The sequence below is a fragment of the Carica papaya genome, chromosome 7, assembly GCF_054855325.1.
Source record: "Carica papaya isolate Zhongbai chromosome 7, ASM5485532v1, whole genome shotgun sequence".
In the NCBI taxonomy this organism is placed as follows: Eukaryota; Viridiplantae; Streptophyta; class Magnoliopsida; order Brassicales; family Caricaceae; genus Carica; species Carica papaya.
In genome coordinates, this window is record NC_142315.1 from 17,197,765 (window position 1) to 17,206,565 (window position 8,801).

Consider the following 8,801-nt stretch of genomic DNA (forward strand, 5'->3'; position numbering starts at 1 on the left):
CATTAAACACGTGTAGAAGTTACAACCAGCTGACTGAACTACTCAAATCTGTAATTGTCTAAGCGGTTTTGGCACCTAGTAGTGATTAATGTTGCACTGATGAGGTAAATAATCTGGTTGACTGGTTTACGTGGATGAATCTAGAAACTTAAATGAGGTTTTTCTAGGTTTAAGGCCGTTGGCAAGTTAAATCCTGTGAACGTTCCCAGGACTATGTGGTAGTAAAAGACCAATCAATGAATGTTTCTAGGCTAGTTTAAAAATAAAGAAGGATTGGTTATTGGAATGTTTCTAATAGTAATAACTAATTTGCTATAGTTTAAATAAAGTTAATTCCTATATCATGATTAATTTCGTTTTTGGAGTTGGCTATCTCATTTACTAGGAATCATCTTTATAATTGCTTTTGATTTTAACTTGCAACTGAGATTTTATTTAACATCATTCTATTTATTGTTCATTTTATATTTTGTGTATCTAGTTCCATAAGAGTCCTCCCTCTTTGTTGATTTTTCATTTGTTGGTTAAGGAAGAAAATTGGTTTCCGACTCCCTGTGGATTCAACGCTTCTTACCACTACTACGGTTTAGTTTTATTGGTTAATTAGGAATTTATTTTTGGCATATTCGACACCCATCAAATTTTGGCGCTGTTATCGGGGAGGCGGTATTTAACTAATTATTTTTCCTTTTTATGACCAAGTCTGATTGTGGGGGACCACTCCTTTACTATCCAGAGATTGAGAAAATCGTCAAAAGTCTAAGAAAGCAGACCCGAGAGAGAAGGGAGACACATCAAGACAACACACCATCTACGCCACCCGAGATAGAAAGAATGGGACAAGAGCGCACATTAAGGGAGCTGGCAGCACCGCCTACCAACCAACAGCCCCTCTATATCACTTACCCAAATCTGGACATAGCTTTTGAGCTAAAATCTAGCTTAATTCACTTGCTGCCTAAGTTCAGAGGTTTAGAAAATGAAAACCTATACAAGCACCTCAAGGAATTTCATGTTGTGTGCTCAAGCATGAAACCATATGGAGTATCCGAAGAACAGATAAAACTGAGGATGTTATCTTTTTCTTTGGATGATGTAGCCAAATATTGGTTTTTCTACCTATCTCCAAGATCAATCACGACTTGGAAAGAGATGGTAAAAGCTTTTCTAGATCATTTCTTTCTAGCATCATAGGCAACCAGCATTAGAAGAGAAATATGTGGGATTCGTCAAAGGGATTCTGAGAGCTTACATGATTACTGGAAAAGGTTCAAACAATTGTGCACAAGCTGTCCACAGCACAACATCTAAGAACAATCCCTAATTCACTATCTTTATAAAGGACTATTGTCCACGAAAAGAAGGACGTTAGACGTAGCAAGTGGCCAAGCCATAGTGAACAAGACACCACAGTAAGCAAGGGAGTTGATACTGATCATGGTAGCCACCTCCCAATAGTTTGGATCTAACTAGGACAGCCCTCAAAGAGTGAATGAGGTAAGTATCTCTACTTTTGAGCCTCAAATATCTTAGCTAACCAATTTGGTAAAATATATGACTATAAAAAACAATCAGTGAGCCTGAGTATGCAGGATTTGTGCCCCACATTTTAGGATGACGACTAGTAGTAAGTCAATATGGTAGGTGGCTTCCCAACTCAACTGCAAAGGAGGTATGATCATTTCTCTAACATGTACAATCCTGGATTGAGAGATCGCCCCAACTTTAGTAATGGAGCAAGACAACAAAACTAACAATAACACCCAAATAGACAACCTTCACCACCACAAACAACACCTCCTAAACAAGGTAAGTCCCTCGAAAAGATTGTTAAGTCACTTGTCACTTGCCACTTACACCCAAAAATTCCAATAGGGGCACACAACCGCTTGAATCTTTCCCAATAATTATGAAGACTCTCTAAGTCTTTCTTTTTGATGTCATATTTCCCTCTTTATCCTAGTGGCTCTGGAAGTAGGAAATAATCTATCCAAGAATAACTTCATCTTGTCGATCCATGTGGTGATTGAGCTAGGAGGTAGCTAAAACAACCAATCCTTGGCTGCATCATCCAAAGAGAAGGGGAATGCTTATAATTCAATATGTTCTTTAAACATTCCTTACAGCTTCATGCTTGAGAAAACAATATGAAATTCCTTAAGATGCTTTTGTGGGTCATCATCCTCCAATCCTTGGAACTTGGGTAACAAATGAATTAGTGTAGATTTTAGCTCAAATGTAGCTTTCAAGGTTGGACAAATGATATAAAGGGGTTACTAGTTGGTAGGCAGTGCTGCCAACTCATTTAGTGTATGTTCCTCGGTCATATGTTCTGTTTCTACTTCGGGTTTAGCGGTTGTATTGTCAACTTCTGAAATCGTTTCTTGCTAGCACGTCTTCCTCTTTAGGTTAGTCTAGTTTCTTAAGCTTTTGATAGTTTTCTCGATTTTTGAATCGTAAAGAAGAGGTTCCTCACAATCAAATTTGGTCATAAAAAGAACTAAATTAGTTAACTTCAATTCCTCGATGACGATACCAAAATTTAATGGATGTTGAATCTACCAGAAATTAATTCTTATTCAAACAACAAAATAATATTATAGTAGCAGTGAATAAGGTCGAATCCATAGGGAATTGAGTCCTAATATTCTTTTACGACCAGCAATAAAATAAAAAAAAAAGGGGGTTTTCATCTTGAGTTGAAATTAAACAACCAAAGGATTGAAACAAACTAGTAAATAAAAATTAATTAAATAAGATTGATAGAAAATAATTGCAGTAAAATAAGAAAATAAGAATCAATTATGAACATGTTTCCAGTCAAAGAAATAATATCCATTTCAATATGCAAGGTTGATCATTGATGCAAGAATAATTTTTACTAATTCTCAATAAATTGGTTCTAACTATTGGAGACACTCCTAATAGCCAATCTTTCCTTAATTTTAAATTAACTAAGAGACATTTGTTGATTAACTCTTACTAATGAACAACCTCAGAGACGCTCTTAAAGTTTAATTCACTAATAGCATTAAAAACTAGAAAGACTCGATTCTAACCAACAAACTCAATCGTGTGAACACTAGAGTTTAATATATGTTCTTAGTATGAACACTAATTTACCACTAGTTATCAGAATATCCTAAATATTACAGATTCAAAAATCCCGAATGGCGATATACTATTACGTTAGACGCATAATGGGCCCTATTGTAATAAATAACAAACAACAATATTCTTATGCACAGAAAAACATATAAATATTAAAATTAAGGAAGAATAAAATTAAAACAATTAGATCTCACAACCATTGTATTGAAGCTTCAATTAACTCCCTGACTGGAAAAAAGGAGTATCTAGCTGCTCATTGTGACTTTAGTACAGTAGAAATTGTTTAGAAACAACAGAAAAAAGTACTGAAAATATAGAGAAAATATGTTCTTCTTCTTCTTCTCTGCCGGCCTCCTCCCTCCTGCTCTCCTCTCTTTTTTTTATTTAAAAAGTGAGGTTTTGTGAAGTTAGGGTTTTTCTTCCTTTAATTTCAACCTCATTTTTATTTCTTAAATGTGTCATTTTCATTTGGTTTCCTGCTTTTACCCTTTCCTTTAAGTTTGAAAGAATCCTAAAAGATTAATAGATATTGTTCCTGCTTAGGCATAAGCCCTATCCAAGACTTACTCGTGTATGAACTCATATATGCTGCCAGAGTTGTCAGGTGTAAGCCTTGCCCAAGGCTTGAGCACGTATGATGACTTTGTGTGCTAAATCAGTTCAGCTATGCTGTTTTTCAGCTATTAAGTCTTATCTTCCCACCTATATCAAAATATAGCAAAATTTCTTAAGCTAGGTAGTAAATGATTCAAATATGCTTTCAATCTAAGCAATAAAAGTGAAATTTATGCACACTATCATAAGTCAAAAGGTATTTTTTTTTCCAGAAAATCCTTAGCTCATTTATTCCTTTTTCAATTAAAACTAATGACAGAAATGTTTTTATAAAGCATTAGAAAGCCAAGAAAGTTTAAGAAGTTCATGGATTGGTTTGGAAGAGAAATACATTTACAACTAAGTTTAAGAGTAGGTCAAAGTTTGAGGACTAAAATTATAATTTTCCATTTGAATTATTAAAGGATTTTAATAGTAATATTATTTCACAACTCCCATACACGAAGAGTTGATGTTTAAGAAAAAAAATTTCTGATAAATTTTATGACTTTTTGTAAAAAAGAATGGTATAAGATTTTGTAGGTGATGACAGTTGCAATAGTTTAACTTTAAAATAGAGTATAATTATTTGATTTAGACTCCCAATAATAATTGTTTGAATAATTGGGATAACTTAGAGTTTTGGCTACTGATTGCAAAAAAAAAAAAGATATATTTTCTATTTTGACTATTGATTGTGAAGAAATTAGTAAGCAAAAGTAAAAAGTAATATAAAAATGATCTTACTCAAAAAAAGTCTTTCTAGATAATATTTACTAGGCAATATGGTTTTGAAAAAAATATTTAGAGAAATTTATAATACTAATACATAAGGGATACTACATGTTTCTAAAACTATGATTTAGAATTATTGATCATTTCTTACTTTAAAATCTTCGAGATATTATTTCTAAAGGATCATATCATATAGTCATGGATTATAGAGATAAGGTAAGTTTTAGATTCGAATGTAGGAGATAGAGGAAGATTAAGATTATTGAAGGATTTTGCTTGAAATATTATTTCTCGCTTATGGAAGATGAACTTTGGGGTTGATGTCTATGAGAAAAGAATATTTTGGTAAATTTTACAATCTTAATTATATGTCAAAAAGATATTCAAGATTCATAGTGATGAAAATACAGCACTTTAACTAAAATCTAAATTATAATTGTTTCATCTTAACTTTAAACCAATGCTTATTTTAAGAGTTGAGATAAATAGAATTCTAACTACTGATTATAAAATATGAGTAAATAAATGTAAAAGATAGTATGAAGTAAACTTATTCAGAAAAAGTGAAACTTCTTTTCGATTATGTATACTGAGCAACGTGGTTTAAAAAAGATATTCTTGGAGAAACTTGTAACACTAGTACATAATAAATATTAAATATTTAGAGACCATGTTAATTCCAGTAATTAAGTGGATGACCCACTATCCTAATGTTTTATTTTTTTCTCATCCACTCATAACAGTTAAAGCCAAATGAAAGGTCATGCAAAATAATAGATAACTGTTATAAAAGAAAAAGTAACTTGATGGAGTGAATAACATTAAAATAAATTATAGAATTATTATATTTATGAGAATTAAAGTATAATAATAAAAACGGTTATCAACACATTCAATTATTATAAATGTGTTTTGGTGTCTTCTCTCATTTATAAAAGGAGCACAAATTCCCTTTTCATAAGAGTCTTCCATCAGCTAAAGTTTTTCATTCTTGTACATTTTAGTTAGATAGAGAGAAGAAGTTAGTTAGAGAATTAAGAATTTTTTTCAAGGGGTCTCTCAATCATGTTTTTTCCTTCCTTAAGATGTGTAGGACTCAATAAAAATGACTTTTGCATCAAATTTTCTTACAATCGTATTAGAGCGAGATTGAATTCACACATCTTAGAATTTACATTGATAGTTTATATATGTATATATTATTATACTAATATTTTATATATATATTATTACACAAACAGTTTATATATATGTATATATATTTTTTAAATTATAGTTAATTTTATAAATGTAAATATATATGTATATTTTATATAAATCATGGTTTCGGAGTTTTATGACCTAAGATTTATTAACATGGCAAGTTACCAAAGTAACCTAGGTTGATGAGTCTTACGTTAGTTAAACTACATTAAAGAATTAAGAGATTTATAAAGGAATAACATATATATTTTTATAATTATAAAATTGAGACTAACCCAAAAAATAGTCACTTTCTACTAATTATGAACTGAGAGTTTATTTTATGTTATTTAGATGGATACTTATATGTAAATGATGCAAAATATTAAGTATTTTAAGCCTCTTTGAGTGAACACTAGATATGCTAACATTTTGCCTAAAGGAAAAACTATAGGTTCATCATTTATACATTTTAATTTTATATTATAAATATATTTGAGGCCTTACTATGACTATTGTTCTATTTTTTACAATTCACACTTCATTGTATTCTCTTGTATATGGAACAACAACTTTTGATGGGTCGAATTTTACAGAATGGTATGAAAGGGTTGGATCTCGACCTGGCTTTAACAATTGAATATCCTCATGAAGCTACCAATGATAGTCATCTAGAGCAAATGGAATAATTGAAAGCCTAGACAAGGTCAAACAAACTCAGTCGTATGTTAATGAGAATGACCATTGTCACTAACATCAAAACTTCTCTCCCTCAAACTGAGATAGCTTAGAATTTCTAAAATCTATGGAGGAGCATTTCAAATGCACTAATAAGTCTCAAGTCATTGATATCTTTGAAGTGTACATTACAAAGGTTAAGAGACAATTAGATAGAAATGTTAAGATTGTGAGATTTGACTAAAATGGTGAATAGTATGGTAGATATGATGAGTTAGGACAAAATCCTAGTCTCTTTACTAAATTCCTAGAAAAACATAGCATTCGTGCTCAATAAATGATATCAGGTATGCCACAGTAGAATGGTGTTGCTAAAAGGCGTAATGGTACTTTAATGGAAATGGTTAGGAGTATGATGAGTTATTTTCTGTACCTATTTCTTTATGGGGTGAAGACTTAAAGACCACAATGTATATCTTGAACAAAGTTCTTAATAAGACAATATTTTTAACTCTTTTCGAGTTGTAGGTTGGTAGGAAACCAAGTTTAAGACGTTTACATATACGGGGTTGTCCAACGAAGACAAGAACCTTCAATTCTCATGAAAAAAAGCTAGATTCAAGGACAATATCTAGATATTTTTTGGTTATGCAAATAAGTCCAAAGGGTATAGATTTTACTATCTTAACCATGGTATAAGAATAATTGAAACTGGTAATGCCAGATTCTTAGAGAATGGAAAAGTTAGTGGAAGTGAAGAAGCAAGAAAAGTAGACCTTGATAAAATAAGAGTGGCTATCTCAGCACCCTTTTTGCCTCAAGAAATAATTATTGCTCAAACTTCTTAGCAAGTTAAGGAAAATGAGCTATATAATGGAAATGATTCATTACCACAAGAAGATATTGTCATTGAAAATATTGTAAAACAACCTCAATCAATGCCTATGAGAAGATCTCAAAGGAAAATGAAATCTACTATATTAAATGATTATATAGTATATCTACAAGAATCTAATTTTGATATTGGAATAAGAACATATTTGGTTACATTTTCACAAGTCATAGAAAGTGATGATTCTAATAAATGGATAAAATCTATAAAAGATGAATTGAAATCTAGGGACCATAATGATGTATGGGATCTTGTCAAATTAATTGATAATTGTAAAAGTGTGGGTTATAAATGGGTCTTCAAGACCAAACACGATATTAAAGGCAGTATTGAACAATTTAAAACTAGACTAGTGGCCAAAAGATTTTACTCAAAAAGAAGGTATAGATTACAGAGATACATTCTCTCCAGCTTCTAAAAATGACTCCCTTGGAATCATTAGGGCACTTGTAACACATTTTGATTTAGAGTTACATTAAATGGATGTGAAAACTACTTTTTTGAATGGGAATTTGGATAAAACTATCTATATGGAATAACCTGAAGGGTTCGCAAACAAAGGAAAAGAACACTTAGTTTACAAATTAAATAAATCCATTTGTGGTCTTAAACAAGCTTCCATACAATGGTTTATAAAGTTTAATGATATCATTACATCTTTTATATTTAAGGAAAATGTTGTTGATTAGTGCATATATATGAAAATTAGTGGAAACAAGTTTATATTTATGATACTATATGTGAATGATATTTTACTAGCTAGTAGTGATCTTGCTTTGTTATACGAAACCAAGAAATATCTCTCTAAAAACTTTCAGATGGTTGATGTAGGTGAGCCAATCTATGTTATTAGAATAAAAATATTTGGAGATTGATCTCAAAGATTAGTTGGTTTGTCTAAAAAAAGATATATTAATCGACTTTTAGAGAGATTCAATATGTAGTTATGTTCAGTTAGTATTGCACCAATTATGAACGGTGATAAATTAAGTAAAGCTTAGTGCCCAAGGAATGACTTAGAAAGGGAACGGATGAAAAAAATTCTTTTTGCATCTACTGTGGGAAGTTTGATGTATGCTCAAACCTGTACTAGACCAAATATCAATTATGTTGTTGGTATGTTGGGAAGATATCAAAGTGATCCAACAATTGAACACTAGAAAGCTGCAAAGAAGGTTATGAGTTATCTTCAAGGGAAAAAAGATTATATGCTCACATATTAGAACAAAAAAAGTGACTGGATATTCAAACTCAGATTATGGTGGTTGTCGTGATAGCTTAAAGTCTACTACAAGTTTTGTCTTTATACTAGCAAATGGGGCAATTTCGTGAAAGAGTGTAAAGCAGTCCATTACTGCTTCATCAATAATAGAGGCTAAGTTTATAGAATATTTTAAAGTATCAAATAATGCTTTGTGGTTGTAAAATTTCATCTCAGGACTTGGTGCTGTTGACCTTATTGCCAAGCCACTAAGAATATTTTGTGATGATATCGCACTTGTTTTCTTCTCTAAGAATGACAAATATTCTAGTAGATCCAAACATAGAGACTTAAAGTATTTAGTTTTAAAGGAAAGAATCTAGAAATAATAGGTGTCTATTGAAAACA